The 12,460-nt window shown below is 37.0% G+C and overlaps 1 non-coding gene across 1 annotated transcript; it reads right to left on the reverse strand.

Annotated features, from left to right (window-relative positions):
• Window positions 1–7,381: 7,381 nt before the first annotated feature.
• On the reverse strand, window positions 7,382–7,454 carry trnav-aac (transfer RNA valine (anticodon AAC)). The gene has a single exon. It is a non-coding gene; the product is annotated as a tRNA-Val (tRNA).
• Between the last annotated feature and the right edge of the window lie 5,006 nt (window positions 7,455–12,460).

Below are 12,460 nucleotides of genomic sequence, written 5' to 3' on the forward strand. Positions count from 1 at the left end.
GTGATATATTATAAGGAGTAACGATATGTTTTATGAGTAAAAAAAAGTAAAAAGTAAAAAGTACGATCTTATGCTTTGGAATGTAGTGAAGTAAAAGTAAAAGTTACTCAAAATAAAACTACTCCAGTAAAGTACAGATACTTGAAAAATTTACTTAAGTACAGTAACGAAGTAAAACTAGGCTACTCCGTTACTGTCCACCACTGAATATGAGTAATAATATAAATTATCTATTAAATATTAAATATATTGACTAATTAATTGAATAAATAATATAATAATAATCAAATAATATTTTAGTATATCAATTATATATGGGCCATTCTACAGAATTGTCAAAGTCAGAGTTGGAAACATCTTGGTCTTTTTTCACAAATTGTATATGTGTGCAAATTGTATAGTATCCAAGGTACACATTTCTAGTAATTGTGCAGTTAGTTCTCATATTGTATTTTCAGAAAGTTTTGGAGTATTTTCCTCTCCTCAAATTTGTCACTACCGAAACACAGTAATATATTTTAATAAGAAGGGTTATATTGACCTATTAAGATTTTGCTTACATCTACCTTGTAAATATATATTTTTTACTATTTTATTAGAAGGTTTTCAGAGGTATATCAATAACAATTACAATTTTAAATTTTTTTTAAGTGTGATTTATGAGATTTGTTGTAATCAAATGTAAAACGTGTGTGTGTGTGTGTGTGTAAATATATATAAATACATTGTTTTTAAAGAATAAACTAAGTAATTAATTTTGTTTATTTGATTTGATTTGATTTTAAGCATGTACTTGTACCCCTGGTTGGGAATCACTGATATGAGAGAATGGTTCTCGGTATAAATAAAGAACTGAATAAAATGGATTGCACTGCCTCTAGTGGCCATTTACTAAACTGTGCCATTCTCTAAACTGTGACAACAGCCCTAGAGTCACTGGTCAGTTTTTACAGTTACATCCTTCTATTATAGTTACATAAAAAGAGGGACCTGAGGCATATTTAGGAAATGAAATATCACAAAAAGCCAATGACTTAGGGATGGGCTCTTTTGACTTCTGCAACACCATAGCAACCACCAAGATATTGCATAGCAACAGACCTAGAACCACTCAGAACACCTGAGCAACCACAAAGCAGAACCCAACACTGTAGCACTGTGTGGCATGCAAGTTCTGCACAGACCAGCACTTTTATTCTGAAAATAAAAATAATGTTGCATCTTAAAGCTGCTGAAAGCACTTTTTTTGAATAGCACACATGACATGTCCCTGTTGTCAGATAATCCCTGAAATAGGAGCCCTGAGAAATCACACAGGCTCTGTAAACAGCAAAAAACCCTTGACTGCTTACCTGCATGTTAGCCAATCACAACACTCCGAGGCGGCTCTCAGCCAATGCTGTGAGTGCAGGGGGCTACCTTTTTTTTTCTCCACACAGCTGAAGACAGGGGAGTGTGTTTGGTTCTTGATGGAAAGAACACTTCACCCCAAAAATTAAATTTCTGACATTATTAAGTCAGCATGTCATTCCAAACCTGTACACACACACACACACACACACACACACACACACACACACAGAGAGACACGTGTATATTATACAGTATATATATATACATAAAAATTTTTATACAATATTTTTTGTGTGTGAACTATTCCTTTAATAAGATTGGATTTAAGATTTAAAGTCTCTCAATCCAACGTACGCACACATAGAGTTGCTGTAAAGCATTGAGAGGAGACATTCTGTACAGATTGCGTGATTCAGAGCTGATTTTCTGAGGTGAGGCTGAGCCAATTATAACTCCGCTGAATTATTAAATCTCTCTTTCTCCAGCATACATACACATCTCTTTCTCTCACATAAAAGTACATAATGTTCCAAGGTAACAAAATTGTCCAAATACTTGTAGAGTGAACACACACACACACACACCCTCTCAACGGTCACAATTATGCATAATTCAGTCTGTCACATACCTCAGCAGATGTCATGCCAAGCTCAGGCAGTGAGCCTCCCGCAGGGGTTTAAGAAGCTGCCACATCCATTTGGTGCTGGATTGCCGCTTCTTCGAATGAACGTCCTACCTTCATCCAAAGACTTCAGCCGAAACATAGACAACAAATACCTATTGTACGAAAACATTTAGATTATAATACAGAGTAATATAATATATACACACCTTGGTGAACATAAGAGACTTCTTTCAAAAACATTGACCAGTGATATATAGATATATATATACAGTTACAAATCATGCTGTTGTACTGAATGTTTGAATATGATATAGTCACCTTTATGTGGTATTACTTAATTGTAATAAGATGTTTGACTTTATAGATGATTTCCTAAACATGGACTGACAGATGGATGGATGGACGGATGGTTGGAACAAACAGACAGTTTGATACATGAATCAAAGGACCTGAAATCCCAACATACTAAAACTATAAAAATTTAATATCAGTCCCCTCTTCTTCCAGATGCATGACCGGCACGTTTCTCAGCTCATGTGTTTACACTACTGAAGGAATGTGGATGAATCTCGCACATTATTTAGCTCTTGAAATAGCCAGTGAGTGTTAATCCCTTCTGCAGGGAGGATGTGTTGGTTTGTCCTCTGGCTGGTACAGCAGGAGAAGGAGTGAAGCTCCAGGACGGAGAGGGATTAGGCTATTTTCGGCTCTTATCAACATACTTTAAATCTGTCTGCTCTGATCAGGCCGGAGAAAAACCTGAATTACTGGTTTTATATAGAAACTGCACGCTAGCCTTTACAAGGTCATTTCTGTGCATGCAACACAAACAAGACACTCATTGCATTTGCTGCACACGTAGCCTAATATTGTGTCACATTGGAAAGCTTCATAAGGTCACAGTCTGATTATAGATGGTTAATTTTGAAGTGTATTACACAAAGACTCACATAGATGAAACATACACATATGGGTCTGTTGCACATAGATAATCTCATCCTTTGTCATCCATCATTCGTCTTGCTCACATTTGAACTGTGTCTTGGTATGGGCAGATATCTGTTCCTCAGCCGTCCTGCCCTCGTAATGAATTGTTTATGGTCAGTGCACTCTCACTGCTGCAGCATGGATCATCCTAACACACACGCACTCTCTCTCTCGTGTGCTAAAGAGAAAAGAGAGAGAGAATTCCCCCATTGATTTAGCTCTCCTCTTTCTGGACAACACCTCAAACTGATTCAGTACAGTAATGGCATTACATAGCTCACATAGTAAGATGATAAAATCATAGGCCGGTGACCTTAACTCACCCATTGCACTGTGGGATATAAACTGTGATTGGATTGTGCATTGATCATTTTGATCAATGCTACCTTCCTCCTAAGACACCAGAGACATCCTCTCTTCTTTCTTTCTGTTCTTATTTTAACTGTTTAACCATAAAAGTATAGAACTAAATTGAACATTCCCTGTATTCAGTATGTGCCTTTGTGTACAATCTTATCAAGTGGCATATTTAAATAGAATCTTTGCTTGTTTTTTAAATCTTAGGCAATGTTTAGAGCTTCCGTTTTCTTAAAGGAATATAGTTCAACCATTTTATTCAGTTCTCGCTCTATATAAAAGAAACCAATCAAAGCTCATTCTCTTATACATTTTTTAAATGAAATAAAAAAATACAAATTAAAAAAATGAAAAATGAAAAAAATCTTTCAAATAAAATTTTTCAAAATAAAAAATGTATCGAATGTATACATTTATGTTTATTGCAATTGTTAATACTAATAAAATTTGTTATTTACTAAACATTTGTACCTTATGCTGCTGTTTTGGTTTTATTACCCCATGGTTAAAACCAAAAATATATAATGAATCTATGTTATTTTTAGCATTATGTACACACAATTATAATATTTATTCATGTTTTGAATTGGCTTTAATTTAAATATTTTTCATCATGTATTTTATTATGTGCTTTTTCATTTTTATTAGTATTTCTCTTTAGCTTAATTTTTATTTCCGTTTTAGTAGTTTTAGTAGGCCTACTTCAAACTACTACTTGAACTTATTTCAGTTAGTTGCGAAGGCAACATTTCTAATTTACATAAAAGTATTATAAGTGTAAGTAAATATATTTAATTTTATTTTATTTCAGTTAACGAAAAGAACATTTAATAGTTATAGTTTTAGTTAACCATACCAGCACTGTTAAGGGTCATGCATAGTGTGAAAAGCCTACAACTGTCACAGTTTAAAGGCTTAATTTTTCTTTGTGGCGTATATTTTTAGCTTTGTGATAACCGATTCCAGAACTTTAGCTGAACTTCATTTCGGCCGCAAACCACTGGAGGGAACACTTTGATAATTCATTAGTGTGAAAATTGTTCTCTGATACCGCTCACACTGCTGTTAAATCTCAGAAGATAATAGCCGCTCGGGAATATTAGAAAACGTAGGAATATTGCACCGGCTAAATCAAAGAGACACTGAGAAGAGCAGCTGTGGACCTGAGAAGGCTGAAGAGAAGTTTCTTGAAAAATGTATCATGTGTGCATCAGCTTTCTATTAGTAGAATATGCATCTACCATCCCAAAGGGTATTCTCAACCGCTTTTTAATGGACAGTCTTAATTTAAAGAGGGAGAGAAAGAGATTACTCTAATCCATTCAAACACTTCACTTGCTTACAGTTGACCTTTTAGCCTTTTAGTGTCTCCAACCGACCCCTATCATCCTATAATCTTTGTTCAGACAGTCCGTCAAAGGGTCGGTCATCCTCTTGAGTAACAGAATCTATTCTTTTAAGGAGAAGAAATATGTTTTGCATAATTGTCTATGTGGGTAATGAGATAAGACTAAAGACCAGGAAGTAATCAGTTTACAGACTAACGATTGGAGTGTAAGTGGATCTCGTGAGGGAACTGCATCAGGCTTAGTTTCTCCTAGTCCGATTCTGTTTGCACAATGCTGGTGTCTTCACTCTGACAGATGCATTAAACCACAGTATGTCCATTTGTTCAACAAGGCCTGGGGCTCCGGTTTTATGAATCAAACCACAAAGAGATGCCTGAGCAAAATGGCTCATTATAATGTTGCCTAATTGCTGCCACCAGCATAGGAGATGTTTTGCATATGCTATATCTTCTTTAAACACACACACACACACACACACACTTTGCTGGATATAATGGACATGATTTGAAAGCCTCTATTTATCTATACAAACAACATATTATACTATGTTTGCACTGTACATGCTCTTATCATATCAGTATGTAAGAGTAGACCATAGAGCATTTCTCCAGGGAATTAATGGCACAGAATTGGCCTTGGTTATATGTACTGACACAGAGGTCATGAATCACCCTTGACCTCCATATGCCTCTCCTGTCAAAGCCAACCCTTTATTCGCCCATCCCCGTTAGCTTATATATTCCCACCTTATTGTGGGAATGATATTTTCTCATTATGCAAATGCTGGGGGAAATTGGGCCCTATGGATATTGGCATTACTTTAGCATAATATGCATGGAAAATCTTTTAAACCAATAAAGCTTGCCACCCAACATTTTACTCTAACATGCGGCTCTAACATTTTACTGAATTTTGACTAGCATCTTAAAGGGAAACATTATAAATCAAAAGAGAAACGTTCAGTAGTTTAATTGACAAAAAATTATCATAGCTCTGGCATGGTAACCTTATTTTAATAGTAGCCTAGTATTTGAACTAAGAACATAACAATAAATGGCCCATCATTTGCACGTTATGGTCAATGTTAATATTAAGTGTATAAAACAAACTATGGTAGGCCTATTTATTATGAATTAGGCTATTGTCTCCTGAACACATTTTAAAACTATAAACTAGCTGTAGTTAATAAAAATGAGGTTCTGTAGATTTCCTCACTTTCATATAAACGTAGCCTACATTTTCAAATAGGCTACGACAGCTACTAACGTTACAGTTGTATGCTACTATAGTAAAATCATGGTAAATTAGAGCAAGGGAATATCCTGACTATAAAGGTATTCCGTTAAGAGCAGCTTTTTGTGGCTCAGAAGGGAACCGCTTTGACGTTAATGCCACTCCGTTATGATGCTGTTATGAGAGGATGCGGTTTCCGTTGTCACGGATTAACTACAAATCCGCGAGCAAACCGCCAGCTTCCGTGAAGGAAAACCTGCGCGCGGACGCGCTTTGCTAGCTGATTCCAGCTGTGGTTGCCATGGAAACGGAACTTCTCCCAATCCTCAGTTCTTACCTTGTCCATTAGTGGAAAGGGTAGGGAATGACACTTGAATGTTGGAAAAAGAGAGGTGAATGGAGCCAACAAATCAGTCATGACGTTGTAGTGTTAGTCAGTGAGAAAGAAAATGACTTTACAATATTGTTTTCGAAGAGATGAATGGAATTTGTCAGATCAAATTCGTGAACGAATTGGGTTTTTTTTTTAGTCGACTCTTTTGAATGAATCTGTTTGCGGTTCACAAAATCAGTCGGAACTTCACTCGTTCATTTTTCCTAATTCACTGAGCCGAACTATTCGAAAGAACCGATTCGTCAGTCGGACTTTTCGAATAATACGCATGCGCAATGACTAGGTCATGGCCTGGGTTAGCGAGGTTTTTTCATCGACGTAAACTTGTTTGAATTGTATCAATTTTCACTGAGGTAATGTATCGTTCATACTAATACACGGTTCTAAAAAGTAAGTTTGAATGAAATGTAATAGTTTAACGGGAGTTTAAGTTTATGTCGACGATGTTGCAACCTTTGACGTAACCTGAGGTGAGGCGATGGGTTGGCTAACTGTTTTATTAGATTCTGTTTTAGTTTGTTGTTTTGGCTGTAGTCATTGTATGTGCTTTGAAATAACAGTGATGTTTCAAGGTGTATTCATTTTTATTTTAACAGATGGTTTATACAGCAGAGCTCATGACCCAGTATTACCACCTACAGGTCAGTGCCATTAGATCATATTTTGCTAATCATGCATAATGGAACTGTGTAATTTATGCAGAAGATAAGGGTGTACAAGTGTTTTTCTACATGGTGAGTTATCTTTAGGGCCAAGACTATCACCAAAGCTGAATAAATGCTGCGTGTTTTGTGAAGTTTTGTCGCCATCCAGTGACCAAAGCCAGTAACTGCAACTAGAGGTTTTAAAATTGAAAATGCAAATAGTTTGAAGTAGCTTATGTTTGTTAAATGGGCCTAAATTTATTCCCTAATTGAAATTTCACCCTTGACATCAACCAAAATAGTTTGTGTCACCACGTTGATTAGTTGTACACTCATTTTCATTTATAGTCTGCGCTGTAGATATGAGAAATGTTATGTTGTGTGAAGTTTTAAATTCTGCTGTAAGAGTGATTTGATATGAAACAAAAAGAATTGTGCTTGTTCCCGCCCGGTTTCGAACCGAGGACCTTTCGCGTGTTAGGCGAACGTGATAACCACTACACTACGGGAGCTGAGCTGCGCACTTGCAGGATGTGACGTAATTTGAGTCACTCTCATCGGCACTGGTTTGTTGGACCAGTAAGAACTCGTCAAGACTCTTCACGCTGGAGCCCGTGGGAATGGATGAGCATGGTGTTTATGTGCTTTAGGATAAACGACTGCCTATAAAGCTGGCGAGGCCGCTCTCAGGCCCATAAATACGTCCACAGATTGTCTCGAGAGCGCATCGTAATCTTTCTTGATAGTCAGTTGCCGGGAAGAGTAGCTGCAAGCAGACGATTCTCCTCCAATAGATGTCAATCAAACGACGGTCGGTTGGTCGGGCTTGCTGGGATGCCAAAGTTGACATTGCTCCAGTTATTTCTCTTTCAACATTGATAAAGAAGCACCATTCTAATAACCTAATATGAAAAGTTAAACAAGTCATGAAAGAATGAAAAAGAAAAAACGTTTCATATAAGAAGTTTTATACCATGTCTACCTTTGTCACTAGATGGCGGTAAAACTCCAATAATAATTCGTGTATCACCATGCATAGCCAAGAGTTTGTGTGGTTTAAACTGGCTCATTGCATAACGGGACAATGCACCTCATTCATTCTGTGGTAAATGTTTAGTCCCATGCACTCCTTAATTGTTTTTGGAAAAAATGTAATGTACTTCTCTGCAAACGCTTGATGCATTTGAACCAATTGCATTTATTAAAATACTTTTAATAAAATATTAGATAGTGGCACGCCTCGAATTAAAACGTTTTAGAAAAGTTACTAGTCATGTGTTATGATTTTCTTTAAGCTAAAGCATTATGATTCTGATGTCGTTGCTTTTGTTCATTATTAAAACATTCTGTATTCATTTATTTATCTGTTTATAGAAGCATTCTGTTATTTTTCCCGACTATGCACATTAAGACATTAATTCGGTAGCCTAAATTGGATATTTGAATATATGAATTTGAAATGTTGCATCAGACTGATAGGCTACTTAATGTATGGTCTATTACAACACTACAGAAATATTTTAAAAGGGACATTAAAATGACAATTTAATAAATAATTAAAATAATTAGATATTTATTGGTTGCTTGAATAGATTATCACTGAAATTGCATGTTTTTGTTTGGTGGCTGCAAGAGAAATAAAGGATTTCAAATGTTCTGACTGCATGAGCTCTTTCAGCCTTCGATTTCGGTCTAGTGTAGCGAGGGCATAAAATTCAGTCTTGGCTGTGCAACAAGCACTTCAATTACTAAATACCCCTTCACTCAAGAGAAGCGATACACAACATATGAATGAATCAGATTTATTATGGGATAGCGATGGATTTTTATGACTGACGAACAGGCGTGCTAGATCAGCACAATGTCTTTCCCCACAGCGGAGTTTAATGAGAGAGTTTTTCACTGCTGCCCAACGATCAGCGTCTTGTGGCTTGGGTTTTACTCCCAGATTTTTTTCAGTGCTTGTTTAACGTCTTCTAGCACGACATATCCAGCGTGTTTTTAGGCAGCGTTTTACTTTTCTGCTTTGTAGACAATTGTCTTGACTATCACTTGCAATTATTACCTGCAAAAAAGAGATATGATAAATCACATTATTCCAGTTGCTGTTCTAGAGATGTGATCAAAAGTACTCAAGGAAATTAGAGTACGTTTGTTTGACACTGTTAGACGTTTGCTAATGCCATTCGATTGGATTGGTTTGCCCCGTTATGTGCCATTTTCATAAATAAACTTGTTAACTCGGATACTTTTAAAACCATTTAAGCCTGACGTGATATTATTAACGTTGTTTTATTAAAGCCATTTTCAATCGCCATTGATTTCACAGTAATCATACATTGTTGCTGTTGGACGTGGAGCCCCACCGCAGATGTGTAAATAGCAGCCTACTCGCCAAGCAAAGCCTCAACCTAGCTATATATTTTCTACAGTATGCGAATTATGCAGTAACTTGCAGGGGGATCCACATTTGTAAAGGAATTTCAATAGGAAATTTTCGTAGCAATCTGTTATGGTCTCGAGCAACCCTGATTGTCTTTTGGCGTCTCTAGCACTCAAACTTTTTAAACAAACACTTATATTTTGTGATATATTTGTAAATGTGTGATATACGAGTCCAATGATGTCATTGAAGGCGCGATGATGATTCGAACAAAAAGTGTTCTAACGTTCTATTGTTGCTATGGTTACCGCCTACGTGGGATTTCATGTACACTTACTAACTTGTGATTTAACTTTTGTGGTACCCGAAGTGTTTAAACTTCAGTTGAAACGTATACTAAAGTGTAAAAAAAAAAAAAAAAAAAAAATGTTGGCCTACTTGTTAAATAGCTACACATAATCGAGAATGCATCATGAACAATCAATGCACAGTATCCCCAACTAGTTCTAAGGTAAAAATAAATAAATAAAATAAGCGATGTTTGCTGCCGCCTGTTCTACCCACTCTCTCTGCCGTGAAGCTTGTGGTTACGGAATATTTCCGCTCGTTTGAAGCGGAGAGGCTGGGCAGAGGGAGTCGTTGGAGTCTCCGCGGATGTGAAGAATGCGCCCGTGTTCGCTCGGTCTCCCGTTACGCGCGTCTCCTCAGAGGGGCAGTGCTCGCTGGGGCACCGCTGGTTTTTTCTTCCTTGTGCTGCCTGCCTGCTATTTTTCACCGCGTAATATTTTCTGCCAAACCAACAAGCATTATGACTTTGCCGAGTTAAATAATGCCGTTAACTGATGCCAATATAATTATATTAATTAAATGACCGGGGTAAATCGGGTTTTATGGTCGTAAAAACTGGATTAATATCATTCTTACCCTTCTGACAGTGCTCAGCATATTTTTCTCAGCATCATTCTTTTCCTTGTCCATCTTTTGAGTAATGAAAAAAGGCCTATATTAAACATCTCGCAAGTTTTTGCTCACTTTTTTTATTATTATTATTAATTTGACTATTGTTTTTCTTTGGTAACTGTGTTTGAAGCTACTTTTAACGTTTTAAAGTAGCATTTTAGTTACCAATGGGTAGGCCTATTGCTATTGACCGCTCTATTATAATCACAGACATTAGCCTATATAAAATAATTCAGCTTCACACGCGCCAGTATCTGCACTGTTGTGATTTCGAGTTTGAGGAGCAGCCGACAGGATGTAGTATTGATAAATATCCCTGTTGATCACTTGATTGATTACCTCGCGCAAAGGTCATGCGGGCGCGCGGTAATTTCCTTGTGCCCGCGGCTCCCATTTCACTTTCAGTCTGGCGCGAGAGCCCCCGACTTTACAAATTATATTTTTATTTTAACCCTTCCCTTCCCTCTTTAACATCGTCGAATCTCGCCAACGACCTCTGTGTGCTGTACATCAAACGACAGAAGAGGGCAAACCTTTAATTAGGTTGGAGTATTAATCACAGAAGGTAAACTGTATCCTCTCTTTTTGATGGGGTTGAATTTAAACCCGACGACAAGCTAATAATTTAGCCGCATTTCCAAAAGGGTTCTGGCCTCAATTAATTTTCAATAATTACAGCCCACGGGGTCTTGACTGATCCTCACACCAGTGCGCCAGCTATACGCCATCTCTGGCCGACGGGGTCAGAGTATCATCATAAAATATACTGTGAAAAATAAGGACGGTGAGATATTGCGGATGGATAAAAACTGTGTTGATGTAAACTAATGCCAACGCACGGCAAAACAAAGGAGGACTACAACTGCACTCTACTCTTTCTCTCTGTTTGTTCCATGCATGTCATGGAGAGAAGTTGCATTGGCTCGCTGTGTTCGTTCTCTAACGCTTATTTTATTGTTTGTTTCTTGTGCAACATTTGAAGACTTTGTTTTCATCAAAAGTTCCCTCACAACACTGAAAGAATGCACTGAAGAATCAATTTATGAAATTTTAATAACATTTCTTTTGATTTGTTAAAGATCAATTCATTCTTGGACATTTTAGCTGAGTTTAAGTTAGACTGTGCCCAATTAAACAAATAATGAAACATGAATAAATATGAGCACTGACATTTTTGATAATTGCGAGTTGTAATTTGGCAAAATATTGGATGACGTTTCTGTTTTTGTTATTTTAAGAACCTCTTTATTTTCTGTTGGCTAGCCTAAGTGTTGTATTTGTAAGTGCTGGTCAGCTCATAGCTCAGAGAGGCGTGGACGGCAGCTGATGTTTATTCTGCACCATTCATTTTTATGCAGAGTGATGCCAGATTAATTGGATCCGTTTTAGAAATACTTAGCAATCAATACCGCCAGTGAGAGGAAAGCGACCCTTTTAAAGGTTCATGGGCAAGGTCAACATGATGTCACGCGCTTCTAATTAATGGACAATTAACTTAATGACCCAAGAGTTCCCCAAATTCTCACCCGTTTTGAAAACTAATAATAAAAGCCAAAATAAAATTAGATGAAATAAAGCTAATATATTCGTTATGTAATGGAGAATCATATATCAAGATCACATCAGCTAAAGGCCTAGATCTAATGTAGGCTATTTAATTTGAGCATTGCTGGGCATCTCCAAAAATGTGTCCCAAAGGCATCAGAGATCACTTTCCGTTTTACATTACAAAAAAAAATTTTTGTTTTTAATAAATATGCTACTTCAAAAAAAATTGTTATCAAGTCATATGAATGTAGTCGGACTACATGAATTGAGAGCAAGCTCAACTCCGCAGATTAATAATTGTCAGTGCCGCATGCAAGAAAAACATATTCAGCGGGCTGCCCTCGCACTGACTGCCCACGCGCCTAGCTGAGGGAGGGGGAGAGAAGTAAAAGTTGATCATTTTCATAAATTCATAACGATGGTCAAATCTCAATTAAACAACATAAAACGTTGAATGAAACCGTTTTACAATAGTCATTTACCCGAACAGTGATTAATGCGTCTTCATTTAAAACACAAAAGACCGGGCGCCTTGGATGCTCGAGACTGCTTCATTATAATTAATGTCTCCGGTTCCTCGTGCACCCGGAGGTCGCGAATAGCTCCGTCCCGCGCCCACTGATCTCT

The sequence above is a fragment of the Sinocyclocheilus rhinocerous genome, unplaced genomic scaffold (assembly GCF_001515625.1).
Source record: "Sinocyclocheilus rhinocerous isolate Xijiao unplaced genomic scaffold, SAMN03320098_v1.1 scaffold1965, whole genome shotgun sequence".
Classification (NCBI taxonomy): domain Eukaryota; kingdom Metazoa; phylum Chordata; class Actinopteri; order Cypriniformes; family Cyprinidae; genus Sinocyclocheilus; species Sinocyclocheilus rhinocerous.